This window comes from Nannospalax galili, unplaced genomic scaffold (genome assembly GCF_000622305.1).
Source record: "Nannospalax galili isolate Female #2095 unplaced genomic scaffold, S.galili_v1.0 scaffold846, whole genome shotgun sequence".
NCBI classification, from domain to species: Eukaryota; Metazoa; Chordata; class Mammalia; order Rodentia; family Spalacidae; genus Nannospalax; species Nannospalax galili.
In genome coordinates this window covers 326418-346099 of record NW_008356458.1, presented here as the reverse complement: position 1 = coordinate 346099, position 19682 = coordinate 326418, and the positions used below count along the sequence as shown (strand labels likewise).

The 19682-nt window shown below is 40.8% G+C and overlaps 1 protein-coding gene across 1 annotated transcript in view; it reads right to left on the bottom strand.

The window, feature by feature from the left end:
* Cntn4 (contactin 4) overlaps window positions 1-19682 on the bottom strand; it is a 1122320-nt gene that overhangs the window by 1064106 nt on the left and 38532 nt on the right. The gene's annotated exons all lie outside the window — the stretch shown is intronic.

Below are 19682 nucleotides of genomic sequence, written 5' to 3'. Positions count from 1 at the left end.
TCAAACACATTTAACATCACCTTATGAGGTTAAAAACTCTATTCCTATGCTATAGAGGACGCAACATTGGTGGCATTTTTGCAGACATTCATATTAAACACAAAGCTTGGCTCCAGAGTACAGACTTTTGACTTGCTGGTAAGTGCTACCAAAAGCATGAGGTCCATAAACGGAGTATTCAATCTGTCAAGCATTTACTAGATTACTGGCTTTAAAATGTATCTGAATATGCCTGTCTGGCTAATTATACTTTTTAACCATAGTTCTGTGTATGTCCATTTATTTGTAATACAAAATTTGACAGAAAGAAAGAGAAAAAGTGAGAGGAGGGGGATCTACCATGCTTCCTCCATTCTTTGTGGAATTTACACTGACCCTGACCCAGGCCTGGCAGCCTGTAGGAAGTCTTTCCACTTATCTTGCTCGCATGGGTCAGGATCCAATTAAGCTCTCAGATTAAGAATGTGAAAACAGGAATCAACAAGTACCCTACAATCATGTGGTTCTTATGTTTTCACAAACAAGTCAGCTTACTTTATATCACAGGGAAAATCTGTTTCAGCTTTAAATATAAATATCACTGCTCTTACATTCTTTGTAGTTTAATTGTAATCATAAACATAGATTAAGAAAATACACATGCCCTAGAGCAGGTCGGTTAAGAAAAAAATAATATAGATAGAACTTCAAGCAACAGGTTCTGTGGTCTGAAGGAATGCCCTTGTCTAGCAATGGTCTCCATCTTCAGCATATAAACCTGAAGGTGCTTTTAGGGAGCAGTAATAACTGTAAGCCAGGGAAATGGTGACAATTTATGGTCAGTGACCAAATTTTCAACAAATCCCTCTATAAACAAAAGTTGCCTTTTACCCCCCTTCATATGAATTCTGTGTTTGCATCGAAAAGAACGCAATGAAAGTGCACATCCCTTAGAGCAAAAGGTCAACCTATGATCATGAATTTCCACAATACTAATACCTTTTGTACTTTCTTGCTACCTAAATGAACTTGAGGGCAACTGTAAGGCAGATGGAACATTTCTGAAACACTTAAATAATCTAATAGATGACTCGAGAGCTCACTTACTGGAAAATTTACCTAGTTTCCTCTAAATCACAAGAACAAATCTCTCATTAGGACAGAATCAATACAATATACAGGCTCAACTCAATTAATGAAAACCTACAGTTGTTTAGTATTTGAGAATTCACTAAGAGAATTAACAGGATCATTCAACAGAAAAAAACACACACACACACTCACACAAACACAGACATGTACACAGTCATATAAAACACACCGAGATACACACACACACACACACTTATTCATACACAGATACACAGATACACTCATACTCTCACACACATACATACAGACACATACACATAGACATATGTACAATCACACATAGACACAGTCTGTAGATCTCTCTCTGTGTCTCTGTCTCTGTCTCTGTCTCTGTCTCTCTCTCTCTTTCACACACACACACACACACACACACACACACACACACACACACACTGAGTAATCAAGGGAAGAATATGTAATGTTTCACTGATGTCCAAATGTAATTCAGGTAAATGTTAAAAAGCATTAAGTGTGTATCTCACTGATTATTACATTTGTCCTTGACTTTTGCTTGTCTCTGATCCAGGTTATTAACATATCATAATACAATATAAATGTCACATATTGGAATTGTCCCAAGATATCTAGTCACATGGAAAGAGAGAGACATTAACATTCACTGACTCATTGACTTTCATCATTGGATAATTATTAAATCCATTCATCAAGCCTCATCAGAGTCATACAAAGTGGATATTTTACCTTACACTCAAAGAGCAGGAAACAGTATATTTCAAGCCAAAGGTTATAAAGTTACAATCAGCACCACTTTTATATTCCTGAGTAACTTCTAAGACGTATACAAATTAGATAAATTTATCCAAGTATTACAGCCCAAGAAATAAAATATACTTAAGTACAAAATACAGGATTGAAATGAGTCCTACTATAATTTTTCTTAATCTTTTTACCAGAGAAAGTTTCACCAGGAATCAGTTAATGGGTGTCACAAAATATTTCCAAATGAGGCAGACTTTCTCTTCCTTAACATAAGAAGAAAGAAGTCTCCATGTAGGTCAGTATCAGGGAGAGAGGAGGGGAATCAATCAGAGGAGTTACTATGAAAAGGGCAGCTGTGATAGGGAATTTGAAAGCAGAGGTTTTAATAAGAGATGGGCTAGCCAAGGCTAGGTAGAGGTCCTCTAGTACGGTACAGATGGTGGGAACTATAAGGTCCTCCAGGAGAAATGCTGTCTTGCTACATTAAAGACTTAATAAGAAACTACAGAAAAAAGAATGGAAGAACAAAGAACTCTTTAAAGGTGAGATGGAACTGCTTCTCAAAGGCCTGGATTCTTCTAAGGAGCCTGGAATGTATTTGGAAGATAACAAGGAGCTAATGAATATTGTTGAGGTGGGAAATAACAGCACTGGAGCATCCTTGAGAAAGACTTCACCAGCACCTCTGTGTAACACTGAACTTCCCTGCCCCACTGCTAAAGAACAGAAGGCAAAAAGAAAAGCAAAGTGTTAGGAATGTGTGTTATAAAAATAATTAACAAATAAAATTAGTCATTTACAATACATAAAATTTAATGAGCCTCAGTCGATTGCCTTCTGGATTCTGGGGTATTTAATCTTGATCTGTTAAATTTTCTGCAAGATTTCTTTCTTCTTTTTACAGCTGTTTGCATTTACTTTTTTTAAAGTTTTTTTTTTTTTTTTAGCTTAAGCAATGAAGAATATGCAGTATTAAAACTACAAATAATAGCACCACAGAGAATACCACACGGATTAGAGATGTCCTCCAGTATCAAGGAATGAAATGTGGGTGAGATCAAAGACACATTTCAAAGACAGCAGAAGCAGGCACACACTGATCACATACTCCATTCCAGGCTTCACAGTCGCCTCGGAAAGTTCTGATTATCACAATTTTCAAGACAAGTGACACATAACTAACATTTACCAGAGGGAGGGACCAAAACTAATTTTATCTGACTGAAAAGACATCTCTTGCTTTTTTCCATGACACTACACTTGAACAAACAACCAACTGTAAGCTATCATCACTGGGGAGTTTTGAAATCAATATTGTGGGTCAAGACAGTGTATGATTTGCAATGAGATAAAACTAAAAATATCAGGGAGCAGTGACAATGATAAAGGCAACTCATATTTCATAAAATATTGGATTCATATATATAAACATTCATATAGGTGTTTGCATGTAGGTAGTTGCTAGAATAGAATATGAAATGTATTTCTTACAGAAAGAACAAAATAAGTTGGAAAAGCACTGCACTACCCGATCATCAAAGGGAATTTAGGCATATATTATTTACCTTACTCTTAAAAATAAATGAATCTTATTTCATCTATAATCCTATTATAATTAGTGTAGGTTCTGCAAATGATGACAGAGTTAATAAGATAAATAAATCATTCCCCAATACTACAGTAAACTAAAATTAATGTTAATATATGTTAAAGTCTCAGAATCCTACATACCCATCAAATATAAATATTAAAGATCATAACTTTTATCAATCTGTCTTCCAAATAACCTCTAAATTTATACAATGTAGCTACTTTTCTAAAATGGTTAATTATCAATTCCCCAAAAAAACATATTAAAGATGAAAAAAAAATCTAATGTTTGTCCAGTGAGATGGCTCAGCAGATAAAGGTGAGTGCCAGGCAAGCCTAGCAATAAGACTTTGATCCTCAGAAACTACGTAAAGGTAGAAAGACAGAACAAACTCTGCAAAGTTGTCACACTGTGGCTTGCACACATAAATGCACACCATGTACACAAACATACAAGCACACAGAGAAAGAGGAAGAGAGGGAAGGAGGGAGGGAGAGACAGAGGGAGGGAGAGAGGGAGGGGAGAGAGAGATAAAGAGAGAGATAATACATTGAAAAAATTTAAAACAGATCCTAACATCAAAATGTCATTTCTTAAAAACAAAATAAATATTTAGAGGGAGGAATTAGGGTCCTCTGGGTTTCCACAGCACTATTTGAGGCTATATAAATTTAGTCAAAGATTTTTTTCTAATATACAAAGTCATAATGAACAAAACATTAAACTTTTACTTTTGAAATATTTTTAAAAGCTTATTTTATTTATAATAATTACTATGATTATTAATATTGTGTGTGGGTGTACATGCCATGACACACTTATGATAGTTAGATGACAGTTATGTGGAGTTGGCTCTCTCCTTCAACCTTTACATGGGTGCCGATGATCAAGCTTAGATCAGACTTCAGCAGCAAATACTGACGTATTTCATTGACCCTTAAGATTTATAAGGATAATTAAAAAGAAAAGGAAGAAAATATATATATATACACATATATTTCACTGAACAAAATGACCAGTCTCTCAGAAAATGTTCAACAAATGTGACTGAATGAATTTCATATTCACTGATTATCATTATTAGTTTATGCCAAAATCCAATTGATGCTTTTAATATATTTCATTTCAATTAATCTCAGTACACAGTAAAGGATTTACAAAATATAAAGTTGTGACAAAGGTTTATCACTGTTTAATAATTATTCCTTACTGCCTCTAATTTGTCTGCATTATCCTAAACACTTTTATATTCTCTTTTAACTTAAAACAAATTAACAAGTCAGCATAACCTTGCCACACTGATAACGTTCATGTGATTTTTCCAGGCCTCTAAATGGCATAGTCACAAATTTCTGCTCTGAAGGATAAATAGGAGCACAGGGATGTGACAAGGGCAGGCTTTCCAAACAAACAAGATAACCAAACTGTACCATAGGCTCCCCAATACAGTTCAGATCACCATGGTATAACAGATATGTAGATTGTGTGACAAAGAATCACAATGACTTATTTCAAAGGAAAACAAAGTGTCACCAGAACTATTTTGATGAATCCAGAAGAGAACACAGATTTCTACTCTGAGTCAAAACTCTCTTCATCTTTTTCTTATTTCCCAATAAGGAAAGTAATGATAAGATTGAAAGCCCCCAGATGAGAGGCCATCATGAATGAGTTCAGAGACCCAGAGATCATGATAGTCCCCACCTCCTCTCCTGAGACCTTCACCAAAACCGTTTAAATCACCAATGCTCTCCCGGGGTGATAAAGGAGCTGATATCAATCTATCAATCAATCGATCTATCATCTGTCATCCATCCATCTATCTCATAAGGCTTGAGAGTGGCATCTGATCTTCGCTGCAGATATATTTCTCTTTATATAAGTAAAATAAACCTAGAATGAACAAGGAGTCTCCAGGGTTGAGGAACGTACAAAATCCTGCAAAGATTTTTTTTCCTCTTTTTCCAAAGAATGCCACACCTGATGTGGATGGAACCAAGTTTGATAGATATAATTTCAACAATTAATTCAATCTAATAAACTTAATTGACAGCTTCATATGTGCCAGGCATTTCTGTACCTTCAAGATTTAAAAATAAGCCTTAGCATTAGCTTCTAGGTAGAGAAAGATGAATATAATCTAGGCCAGGTCCTCAGCCATGCACATTATTCTGCAAAGAACTGAATTAAGTACTATGAGCAGGCAAGATCATGCAATCCCCCACCAGCATTTTCTGTACTTCACATCTAGCCTGGAATATTCACTTGCTTGTCTTTTCAAAATTAAACTTTCTATGATTTTTCAGCCAATTCACTAACTCTTAGAAACCCAGGTTGATACAGCCTCTAATCATGAACTACTGTGGAAACTAGGTAAATGAAAGTTGTTTGTGAAAGCAACTCACGGTTTAATGAGCCAGAATTGTCAGAAAAAATAAAGATACAAGCTAGAACACCCAGTGCATAGACCAGGATCACAAAAAAATGTCAGGCAAAAAAATCACAGGTTACTCTAAAATCAAAAACTTCATGACAACTGTTGCAGTCCCTGAGGCTTCCTTCACTTGAAACATGAAGGACAAAGATAGTACAGGGAAACCATTATGTTCTACTTTAAAAAGAGCAGTTTTCCTTTTTGTAACATCAGGTGACATTCACATATCCCAGGGATTATGGCATGGACATCTTTAGGAGGACCCTCAACACTTTAGATGGCTTTATACCAAGCAGCCTCCTATAGTGGAGAAAAGGCATGTGCAACAGCACCCCTCACTCTAAGAATATCCCTCAGCTCCAGTAGCAACCTATACTCCAGCTAAGGAATGAAAGCAAGAAATACATCATTTACAGGTTTCATGTATCCTTTTACCTAGTTAAATGTTAAACCGTGCTTGGTCAGGAAGGCAGATTACATAACATGCAAATTTTACTGAAAAGGGGCTAAAATTCTTCATAAAATTTTAGACTATTTCAGTCTCAATGAAATGGCCAACTCACACATACAAACTTTATAGGCATAGTGAAGCAGGTATGACTTAAAGTAGCAGCTCAAAGAAAAGAAACAAAGTGTTACTATGAATGCAAAATATAATTGATTTGCCTCTTTGCTAATATACATAACACCAAGAAAAGTAAACAATGAAGACACTATTTTCCCCTCAAACTCCTGCAGGTGAGAAGAGCCTGTTTCCTCTGAGGGGCAGGGCCTGCTGAGGAGACTTGACTGTGAAGAGCTAGCCACCAGAGGAGGGGTTTTCTGCGCCATCTTGTGATGGAAGTGGAGAGCCGCCACGAACGCGCTGTGGTCGTGAAGAAAAAGATGGCCCTGGAGGCGTCTGCAAGAGGGGTCATTTACAGACCTGGGGCAAGACTGCAGGCCCAAGATCTGTGGGCAAAAGTTAACAGAGACTGTGGGCAAGCACAAAAGCGATCTGGAAGGGCAGGCCGAGCTGCACAGTGCTGGGTGCAGGGTGTGCATTTCTATGTAAGTCCCCCCATTTACCCCCTCCCTACCCAAGGGCATAAACAATAATAAAATCACATAAAGATGTGTTACATGGTTTGTTTGATCGTGCAAGAGACCCCAAGAGAACTCTGGCGACAGCGCTTAATCCCAATTTATTCTGCCAATTAGGTTAAGAGGATGGAAACCAAATTCAACTGTGGTGTTTACAGGTGGAGTCTTTGGAAACTGATTATGTTTAAAGGCCACTAAAATGCAGACCCCAGGATGAAACTTTTTATTTTTATAAGAGAGACAGAAATCAGATACACAGGCAGAGATCTTGATCAGTTTCTCTTGTCTTGTAATGCCCTAAACTACCCAAGGGCTCTATCCTAAAGAAAGTCTTCACCAGATAAGAACACAAGATCTTGTATCTCCAGATCTATTAGTCAAAATAAGATTCTTGTATTTATATAGTAGCCTGCCCCAGGTATTTCATTATAGTAATGAATGATGGGCTAATGCAGAATGCCTTCAAATATTACTACTTCTTAACCAGCCATGAATTATTGTGTACATCAGAAATTTACATGGTGAAATCCTAAATCCCAAGCTGATAGTATTTGGAACTGATCCTCTAGCAAGTTGATTAGTTTACAGAAGTGAAAGTTTCATGAATAGAACTAGTGACCTTACAAAAGTAACCCTTCAGTCTCTGATCTTTTCTATCTACCATGTGAGCAAACAGGGAGGCTCAATCTATGACCTAAAAGTGAGATTCCACTAGACAGTGAATCTGCAGGTTCCTTAATCATGGATTTTCCAACCTATAGAGCTCTAAAAATAAATTTCTGCTATTTTATTTTATGGAATTTTGATATAGCAGTCCAAACTAAGCACGCTTGGACAACGACAACATAGGTATCCAATTTCTTTCAAATGTACAAGATGTGTTTTCACATGAATCGCTATGTAAGGATTTTAAAAGTTGAATTTCTAAAGCTGATTTGGGGGGCCACAGGGAAAGATTGCACACATCTGTGACGCCTGCCAGATAAAGTAAGACAAAGAAGCACAGAACAGAAGCTAATGGCAGAACTATAGATCTAGCTCAGCTAGAAGAGTGTTCACCTAGCCTGTGAAAAGCCCTGAGTTAGTGTACCCAATACTAACTGAACTGGGAATGGTATAGTGTATGCCTGCGATCCGAGTACTTGGGAATTATAGATGAGAGGAACAGAAGTTCAAAGATACATTGTGAGTACATAGACCCTGTCTCAAAAAATTAATAAATAGGGGGCTAGAGAGATGACTCCGTGGTTAAGAGCACTGATTGCTCTTGCAGAAGACCCAGGTTCCATGCTCAGCACCCACATGGTGGCTAACAACCATCCATAACTTGAGTTCCAAGGGGAATCTGATGCCCTCTTCAGACCTTCATGGCCATTGCACCACACAGGTGGACTTACACATGCAGGCAATACATTCAAACATATAAAATAAGAATAACAAATAAAATATTAATAAGAAAACAAAAAAGTACAAGTCTAATGACTAACACATTAAAGAGAAAGCTGTGTGTCTTGACACAGATTTTTCCAGACTTTTGTCTCTAAAATCATCCAGCTTCTGAGACACTCACCAGCCAAGTGCCTTAAAAAATGCCTTTAAACTCTAATTTCAATCAACATCCTAGAAGAGTTCCACTGACAGTCTTTGTCCATGGTTCCTTGGCAGCATTACACTTCCAAAGCAGCTTGAAGTGTCTCACAGTTTCAATGTTGGATTACATTACATTCCTTTTGATTCTATTATATCTTAGCAAAGCTGAGATCATCACCATCTCAGTGATAAAATGTACTCTATGGAAATCAATGTAGACAGGAAAGAGGGTGGCAGTGTCCACTCTAATTCCAGTGAGAAGTTATACAGAACTCAAAGGATGAATATGATGCATTAGTAAGTAACGGTGGGCGCTTACAGCAAACAGAAGTCTTTTCCTTCCAGTTTGGATACATTCTTATAATGATCTGCATTTTTTCCCAACTGTGTTAGTCCATAATTATTTACTTGTTTCTACTTAACTTCTTAATAAATACAGCATTTATTTCTCTTAGCCTAGGAGTGCTGTAAAAGTGTGACTATGATACTAGAGGTAATCAGGAAGCAAAAAGCTTGGTATCTTGGCTCTATGAGCTTCTATTTTAGGGAATGTTTAGGAGCATTGAATACCCTAGTGTATTAACCAAAACCAGTATTCAGTAGGTCATGTTGACATCCATCCATTAAATAAGACAAGATACACTATCCAAGTATTCCAGATAAATCTTCTTCCTGTTTTTCAGAAACCTCATCTCTTTCCCATCATCCATGAAAATTATAAAGGAATGATGCCCTAGAAACCCTATGAGAAATGCACATAGAGTGTCTGAACGTTAATGCAGCTTCATGGCAGGGAATGCAGTGGCAGACAGAAAAGACCTCCCTTAGAGTGACAAGCATGCTGAACAGCACTCATCAAAGCTTCTTTTTGCAACAGATGGAGGCTTCTCCAGAGTTACACATCTGGTCAGGCACAGAGAACATATGCTTGGGAGATGCCAGTACTAGGTGACACATCTACAGTTGAATCTCTACAGCTAAGGCTCATGGAACATAGGAGAATTAAAGGGCAGAGGAAGGGCTCATGTACCCTTCAACTCTCACCAGTGAGGCTTCCATGTACAACAGTGTGCAATGCACACAGAAGGCCACAATTCGCCAAGCTTTGGAGAACAAGAGACTATAGAGAATATGATAGGACTCCTATATGAAACTTCACCCACCCACAGTTCAGGGACCACTGCATTAGAGGAGACAAAAAGATTGTAAGAGCCAGGGCTGGTTCATGAACACAGGGAGGTGGAGGCTTCCAGGTCACTGGAGGCTTGGGAGGCTTGGGAGGCTTGTTCATGTGAGCCTGTGGCAGTGGCATTGTCGAGCGTGGGGCCCGTGTCAGCTCAATTCAACAAGGGCCCAAAGGGGAGGTGAGAAATAGTTGGTGGGCCAGCACTAGATTGAGAACTATTTGAGACTGATTGCTGCTGGGTAAGGGAGAGTATGACTTACATACGACCACTGGATGGGCTGACTAGGCTCCAGTGGACACCTTTACACTAAAGGACATTTGAAACACCTGAATGAATAGGACTCAGCATGTATGGCAGAGTGCATAGGGTTCAGTGGGGGGATAGAAGAGGCATGGAGAAGGGAGGGGGTCTTGGATTAAAGTAGGAAATGCATGAAATTTTAAAAGCTCAATAAAAAACAAAGGCTTTTGCTTTGCTACTGTATCAATCAAAATTATCTAGAGTAATAAAAATCATACTGAACCTGTAGGAGAAGCAGGTATATAATTTTAATAAATATCTACTAAGTATAATTTTTAAATTTCTGATGGACATACAGGTGATGGATTGGTAAAATACATGATAGATAATAAATAAATTTGTTATAGGGTTCAGCTTTTATGATATTTGAGGTCAATTTTCATCATCTGCCATATGCAAGTCAAAGACTTAGGATAGAACTGATTGGATAATTTCAAGTTGAGTCCCAAAGCCTACACAATATGGAAACTAATGGCACAAATTTCAGTCATACAGCAAAAGATTTCTGTCACAGAATAATGATGCAGGCAGTGAGGAAAGTCAGTGAATTCATTCTCTTTCCTCCTTTTTGTTCTATTTAAGCCACAAATAAATTGGACAATGTCCACCCACATTGTGGAGAGCAATATAATTTACTGACTCACATGTGATGATCATCTACAAACACCCTCACAGACTCACCCAGGAATGACTCTTAATCCAAGCCCCCTATGGCATAATAAAGTTGACATAAAATTAAGCATCACAGCTTCTAGTTATTGGAAACCTCTTCCTCTTTGGGATGTCCTTAACATAGGAAGGCATACTGGCAGGTAATTACATTCCTATTGTTGAAGCCAGCCTAGTGGCCTAATAATTTCCCAGCCTCTTTGCAGCAATATGTGAGACATGCTTAGATAATAAAATGGATCATGGCTATGTTCTGAAACAGGACACAGAGGAGGAAATAAGGGGTAGAGCTTGTATGGCGTCAAGAACTTAGAGCAGCATTGTCTTGTGGGAAGTGGGAGGATGACAGGCTGTGAGTGTAGCTCTGTCCTTCTGTGTGTTGCAGCTGATATATCGCCTTTGCTTCTCTCCAATACTAACCCTACATCCTCCTGGTAGGCTCATTGTCAGTGGTAGTACTGTAAATCTGTTCTTCTTAAGTCACCTGCAGCACTTTTCTGACCCTTATGAGTAAAGCATAATAAACATGGCCCCCCAAATGCATTCTATTTCTTCTCAGCTTCCTTAAGCCTCTCAATATGCTAAAGGCACATGAAATACCTTACAAATATAAAAAATGAACCACTTTTATGCAACAAACATCTTGAATAAAGCCTCTTTCTAAATTCCCTTCCCTAAACTATCATTTTAGGAAAAATAGAAGACATTCTAGCTTGGGACACGCCACACTCCAGGGTGAAGTTGGAGAAATAGTTTCTGCTGCCTCTTGCCCCATTTCTTTGTCAGAAGTGACCAGGCAGTGCCCGTGGGTCCTGTGTCTACTTAGTTCATTTAGAATGAGGCTTAAATCATTTCCTTTTTATGGGAAATTTTGACATACCTTAAGTGGAGCAATATGAAATGTGCCACTGTAATGTAGGAAATTGACATTTCATGTCCATTTTAGACACAGCTAGATGACCTCAGTCTAAAGAAGCCATTTAAAGCAAGAGCCAGAGTTTTCCTTTCTGACAGACGGGTGCCAATGGTAAGAGAATTTATCTAGTTTATATCTGAACTTGAATATGATCTACATAATTATTTTAATCCAGTAGCACTAGACACCAAAAATATTTTTCTTCTCCAGATTCTAATTTGTTTTGTCACAAGTGTCCTGTTTTAGAACTTGATTTTCTTTTGCATTTCTACAACCATCATGAAGCTGATCAGCATTAAAGTAGTCCTTCAAACCAATAAGCCATAAATTAAATCTGTGTTTTAAATAAGAGACTGCAATTTCCTAATTCTTATATTGTTCTAGTTAACAAGAACCAGTCAATTCAGGAAAGCTATGGTCCCCTCTTTTTTACCTTCCTAAAATACTCAAGAAATTCTTTGGTGACTACATCTTCATTTGTACTTATGTGTATGCAGTTGTTCATGCACATGTGTATATGTCAACGGCAGACATCAATGTAGGGTATCTTCTTCAATCTCTCTCCGTCTTACTTGTTGAGATAAGGCCTTTCACTGAATTTGGAGCTCAGAATTTGGCTAGACCAGCTGGCCAGTCAGCCCCAAGGATCTTCCAGCTTCCTCCTCCTCAGCACTAGGGGTAGAGGTACGTGCTACAGCACCCAGCCTCCTACATGGGTACTGGAATACAGACGGTGGTCCTCATGCTTCTATGGCAAACACTCCACTGACTGAGTAATCTCCTCACATGGACCTTTTCTTCTTTCCTCTAAGAAAACAATAGCCACTCAATTTTCCAATAATTCTATTTTCAACTTTTATAATATTAATTTTCAAAGAAAAGCGAATGACATAAGAAAAAGTCCTCTGACAAAACATTTAAGAGAACCTGTGTAACTTTATGGAACTCTCCCACGGTACAAGAGCATATGAATATTATTAATGCCATAATTTGACAGAAGAATGTACTCCCATGCTCATGGCGCTGACTGACCAAATAGTTAATTCATAGGAAAGCAGGGCTAAAACACGTTAATGCTTCTGGGGGATGCTGAACCTGACGCCAACACAGTAACAGAATTGTTATAAGCCTTCAGTTTCTTTTTGATCATACTAATTTGTGTCATATTGTTTTCATCAACTATTGAGAAAAATTACTAAAATATGAGAGCAACAGAAGTATTCAAGAATGAAAAATCATAATTCAAAATGCAGATTTCCCTGTAAGACAGCAACAGAACCTCTGATAATGGAACCTCTGAAATGACACGTGGGCATGGCCCATTTAAGGACTTATTTTGCATTAAAAATGTGCTATATCTTAAGATCACATTCGTAGGATTTACACAGTGTATGTGTGTATGTGCTCATCAGAATGACTTTTTAAATTACCTTTTCTTGCTTCCCTTTCTAAATTTTATAGTACATGTGCTGGATAGCTTTAGTGTCAACTTGACATACCTGGGTTGAGGGAGCCTCAATCAGGGAATTGCCTCTATTGGACTGGCCTGTGGCCAAGTCTGAAGGGCATCTTCTTGATGCTTGATGTGGGAAGGCCCAGCCCACTATGGGTGGTGCCACCCCTGGGCAGGTAGGCCTGTGTTGCATAAGAAAGCAGGCTGAGCAGGGGTCAAGGGAGCAAGCCAGTAAGCAGCATTCCTCCATGGCCTGTGCTCAAGCTCCTGCCTCCAGGTTCCTGCCCTGAGTTCCTACCTCGGGCTCCCTGATGAACTGCGACCTGGGAGATGTAAGACAAATAAACCCTTTCCTCCCCAGTTGGTATTGGTCAGAGTATTTTGTCACAGCAATGAACAACAAACTAGGACAGTATACTCACATTGGATTTGCTTTCAATATATACATGTACATATTATGGGCTAGGATCTGCATGTAAAAATTGGGTACATATAGAAAATAGATCATTATTAAACTCTAAAGAAAAATGAAATCACAAAATTCACAGGAAAATGGTTGGACCTAGATTGTATAATATTAAATGATATCACCCAATCTCAGAAAGAAAGAAAACTGAAAGTTCTTCCTCATATGTGGATCTTAGAATTTGCTATCTTAATTGTGATATTAAATTTGTCCTAATTTCTAAGGCTATACAACATGTAACATTAACATTTTCTATGACATATTTAGAAAAAAAAAAAACAGCATTCCAATAAACATGCCTCTTTCTGAGTTTCTGATGTTCATATAGATCCAACTCTGCCTGCCTCAGGCTGTTAGTCTATACTCTGCCCTCTCTATTTTATCTGCTTCCTCAGTGTCTGTTCAGGCTATTGCCAATGCTGCCTGCCTGGCTCTGACTCCTTTTCTTTTTTTCTTTATTCCTTTAGATGTATATTTTATTGGGTTTTGTGTATTTCATACAATAGATCTCAATCATATTTACCTCATAATACTTACCCTCCAAAGAATCCCCAATGGATTTCATGCACTCTGTCATATGTTAAGGCCTCTCCAATCAAGCATAAGCACTCAGATATCCCTTCATGCAAGTTCATCCACTCGATGACTCCCTCTTTTCAATGCTGGGACCCAGAATATTTTTAGGAATTGTGTAACACTTCATAAGATCAGGATATATGAATTGTGGCACTGGAGACATTTTGAATTATTTATTTATTTTTAATGTGTGTGTCTGTTTTGCATGCATGGCTATAAGTCCACCTTGTGCATGCAATGCCCAAGGAGGACAGAAGAGAGCATCAGATTTCCTGAGGCTGTGGTTATGGTTGGCTATTAGCCCTCATGTGGGTGCTGGGACCCAAACCCAGGTCTGAACAAGTGATCTTAACAAATGAGCCATCTTTCCAGCCACACTAGTAACATTTGGGGATGTAAATTTCTTAGTGGGCAGCTGTAGTTGTTAAATTTCTCTGTCAAATTCCGTAGGTCACAGGATGCATTTAAAAAAAAATGGTCAAATATTATTTTATAACCACAAAGATATTTTGGGCAATATTAATATTTGAAAAAGTAGACAGAGTAACACAGTCTGCCTTCCCCATTCTGGGTGAGCCCATCCAATTAAGACTCAAAATCAAAAGGCTGTGAGAAAACACCTCTCTGACTCTATGAGGGACATCAAGCATGGTCAAATTCACTGGAGGATCTTGAGTAACACAGAGGATGTCTGATGCATTGTGGGATGTTTAGTAGCATCTGTCTCTTATCTCCATAAGACACTAGTAGCACCGACACAAACTTATTTGTCACTCCAACCAGTATTAACTATACTCTGGGTCAAAAGTGTACCTGGTTGAAAATCACAGCACTAAAGGTTAATTGGAATTAAAGGCAAACTGGACATAAAACTGTCTAAAAAATGTCACGTTTCTAGCAGTGGATATACCATGGGTCATAACAACCAAATCCTCCCTCGGTTGAGGGCTACTCTGTGCTCCTTGCTCATAGTTTTCAATGGTTCACCTTTTATCCTATTCTCCATCAACTTAACTGTTGGCTTTCTATCATGAAGCTGTCCTTCTCTGTAGCAGGAGGCCTCCAAAGATGGGGCGGACACAGAGCCCTGGGATTCAGCAAGAATTCACTTCACTTCTTGGTCCACAAATAGCCCACCAAAAGGAACCCACGCCTCTGTACCCTGCTCACGAGCCCAGTGACAGCTGACAGACTGCATGGCATGGACCAATCAGAAAACGATACGCTGACTAAAGGGACTTGGGGGCAGAGAAAAGGGAAATAAAAGGCCTGCCCCCTCCTGCATTAAATGAGCCTGCAGCACCTCGCCTAGTGCTTGCTTCTACCCGACTCCCAGGGTCTGTGTGTCGTGACTCTGCGACTCTTGCCCCCCCTAATCAGCAGGGGACCCGATCCAGGTTAGGGTCTTCACACCTGGCCTGAGGAGAACCCGCAACACCTGGTGCCTGAACAGGGACTCCCGCCTCATGGTGTTGGTGACACCCAGAACCTCGGTTTGTTTGGTAAGTAGGCCCCTGGATTTGTCTGTTTCTTCGGCTGCTCGAGGGTAAGCGAGTAGCCCCCTCCTCTGTCCCTTCCACCCTGTCTGACATCTTTATTGTTGGACTAGTTTGTTAGATCAGGGAAGCACACTACGCCAAGTGGTCCCAAAGCCCATGGTGGCACGTCCCCCCTCTCGGCTCATCCCGGTGAATTCACATAAGGGCTGATCCACCCCAAACTCAGAGCCCAGGCTTTGGGTCACCCTGTTGCCTTTCCCAGAGACATCATGTGAGCATATGGCTGGAGGTGTCATGGCCTCCAGAAGTCCCTCACTGAGCACAAGGCATTTGGATCCGATACACCTTTACATGTCGGGGCGGTTTACATCTGAGTGGCTCACAGTGCTTCTTTGCTTCCTTTGTACCCTCTTGGTGGTCACCCTCATCTTCTACTTTTGTGACGAATTCCCCTTCATGAGACCCTCCCACAATGGGCAGTTTACCAACACAATGCAGGGAACCACAAACGGCAGCACTCAAGTTGCTCCTTAAAACCAGAGAGTTGAAAGTGAAACCAAAAGATATCGAACACTTTGGGGATGAAACCACTAATTTGGCTCCATGGGTCTCCCCTGAAAACATGTGGGACCCTGACACATGGATGCGGGTCCTCTTCCTGGCCTGAAAAAGGGAGGTCAGGTCAGGGATCGCTGCCCCCGCATCGTTCGTACCGATCGTCCTAGCCATCGTTGCTAGCTTTATATCCTTCTCTCCTGAAGAAGTCATCTCGGCCCACAAAAAACACTGTCGGGAGCAATCTAGTGTAGATCTGGCTATTACCGCGACCCTGGACCTCCCAGACCCGGAGGTGGACACAGCCTCTGCGCCCACTTCCAATAAGGAAGGAGCTCCTTTACCTATATCTCAGGATACTCTCCTAGAGCTACCATGCCCAAAAATTCCCCCGCCCCATTACCCATGGAAAAAGTTACTCTCTCCCCCCAGTAACCATCCCACCTTTCCCCTGCTAATGTGCCCTTCCCTCCTAGGCCGCCCTCCTTAAAGCCTCACTCACCTTTGTCCGCATTGCTGGTTAACGTTGGCCCCTATGTGGCTCAGTGTCCATGGCTGCCCACCCCACTTGCTGATCTCTTTCTTATCCACAAGGCAGCTGAGCAATCGGGCCCTGACTCGCCGTATTATGAACAGGTTCTTCGCCAGTGGTCCTTACATTTACAAACCCACTATGATTGGTATAGCTTACTAAAGGCAGTCTTAGAACCCTCAGTCTTTCTAAACTGGCACACACCCTATGATGATCAGGCTGAAAACCAGGCACGCCTAAATCTCCAATATGGCCTCAACATTACATTGGACATGCTCACAGGACGTGGACAATATACTGACCCCATCTCCCAGTCTACTATTGGCCTCCATGTCTATTTTCAACAAGTTTCTGACTTGGCCTTTAAGGCCCTTAAATGTTGCTCCCCCTGTGATCCACAAGTCTTTTTCAATAATTTGATTCAACAGTCAGGAGAGTCCTTCACGGACTTCCTTACTCATGTCATGGAGGCAGTAGAGTGGAGGGTGGAGTCTGGACCCACCCTAGAGGTTCTTATCAAACAATTAACTTGGGAGGGACTAAACATCCCTACATTCACAAGTGGGTACTCGCTACTAGAGACTTAGACCCTAGGGCAGGCCCTATTGAGGCTTTGACCGCCTCCTTGGAGACTCTTTTGTCACAAGGAAAACCCACCCACTTTGGTGCACAGGAAGGCTGCAGGAACTGTGGGGGGCTTGACCACTTTTGTAGCCATTGCCTAAGAGGTACAGCCCACCCCAAGATTCGCTGCGCCAAGTGCAAAAAGGGTTCCGTTGGGCTAAAGACTGCAGGTCACAGCCTCAACCAGACTCAGCTCCCTTAAACTCCACCAGGGGCGCCCCTCAGCCCCACCCACAAGAGGGGAAATGAGACAGATATTATGGGCTCTTCCAATCCTCAACCACTCCCCACTAATGACCCTGTTCCTAGATGGAATTGCCATAAAGGGCCTAGTAGACACAGGGGCTGATGTCACCATTATATCAGAAACTGAATCCCTTAAATTCCCTCATTGGAAATATTGGCCAGGCCCACCAATAAAAGGAGGTGGCAGGAAACAAGATACCAAGCTGGTCACACGTCCAGTATATTGGAAGGTCTTGGATGGGAACCAGGGCACAGTTACCCCCAAAGTAGCGGACATTCCCCGTAACTTATGGGGCTGAGACGTACTAGAGGACATGGGCGCAGTCCTTACCACGGATGACCACACCTTTTATGATGATATAATGCTCCATGATAACTTGAGAATATCAGGGAGAGGACAACACCTTGCCCAACACCCCTAATCCTAACAGCCACAGCCCACCTGGGATCGACTCCAATCTTGGCCCCCAAGCCAATTCCAATCACCTGGCTCTCTAATGATGCCATTTGGGTGGACCAGTGGCCTATAATAGAACATAAATTATCTACCCTCAAAAATTTGGTAGCCACACTAGATCACACACCAAGCTCCCTGGGATCTTGGCAAAGGGAAATGACAAAGTAGGTAAACTTATTATGTCTGTAGAGATTCCTCTACTAGAACAAGCCAGAGCCTTACACCAACAATTTCACCTTTCTCCTCACAGTCTGCACCACCTTCTACCTGACCTACCCATCTTTCAATGCAAACATCTGAGCAGGTCTTGTGTTACACTATCCAAGATTGTTTCTTCTAAATCCCCCTAGCAGAACAAGATAGACCTTACGTTGCCTTCACAGTATGGGAGCCCAACTTTCAAAGGACAGCCAAGAGATACCAATGGAAGATTCTACCACAGGGTATGAAAAATAGGCCCACAATCTATCAATTATATGTTAATAAGGCCTTAACCAACATCCCAAAGGACCTAATTGTCATCCACTATATGGACGACATACTGCTAGCACACAAAACTCACAATACGTTACAGGCTGTAATACCCAGTCTGCTTTCTGATTTAGAATGTCTAGGTCTCCACATTGCACAAGAAAAGTTACAATCCATCCAACCTTTCACATTCCTTGGATACCATATACTGTAATTAAACTGCTTAACCCTTCCATCTTGCAAAAAACTGTATATACCTTGACAGAGCTCCAAGAACTCTGTGGGACTATAAACTGGCTCAAACAATTTATACCAGTCCCTGACTTGGAATTCTGGGCCTTGTTCTCCCTGCTGGAAGACCATAATTCACTAACTTCAAGGATCCCTCTCACCCAGTCAGCTAAGGATCTTCCTAATAAGATAGATCATATACTCTGGTCTGCATCACTCTGATGTCATGACCCAGCAGAACCTTTACTGGCCTTGATCCTCTGGACAAAAAAAATGGTGTCTTGGCAGTGCTATGGCAGCAAGACCCCTGGTGTGTATCCACCTGGCTACCTTGGACCCAACTAGGCTTAGCGCTAAGTATGATATTGCCTTCAAGTTAGTGATCTCTGGGCCTTGGTCCCCTCCCCGCCTATACTCTTGCCCTTATTGCTTGATTCCCCAGCCTATTCCACCGTCTATTCAACTAATTCTATGCTTGGCCTCCCCACCATGGACCCAGTTACTTCCTGAGAATCACTGAATGGCTCCTGGCCCCTAAATAACTCTCTGTGCTTCACTACCCACAATGCATCCTCATGCATTGGGCTGTTGGGGGAGTTGGATAACCACGCACCCCCAGATAAGCGACTGGCCAGCCTGGCCTATGTGGAAATCACCACTCAGCCACTTGCTTCCCCCTGCAAAACCCCCTAACTTTAGCCACACTAGCCTTCTTGGATGCCAATAAGTCCCGTTATGGCGCTGTCATTCAGCACATGGGAAAGGATGACACCTGTTATGTACAAGCCAATCCCAGCTCTGTCCAGTTGGGGGAGCTCCTGGCCTTGTTAAAAATCTTCCAAGTCTGCCAGACTGAGCCGCTCAATACATTCTCTGACACCTAGTATGCAGTTCAGGCCCTCATATGTCTTCCCTTTGCTCGAGTAAAAGGCCACAAGGATCCCATCACTA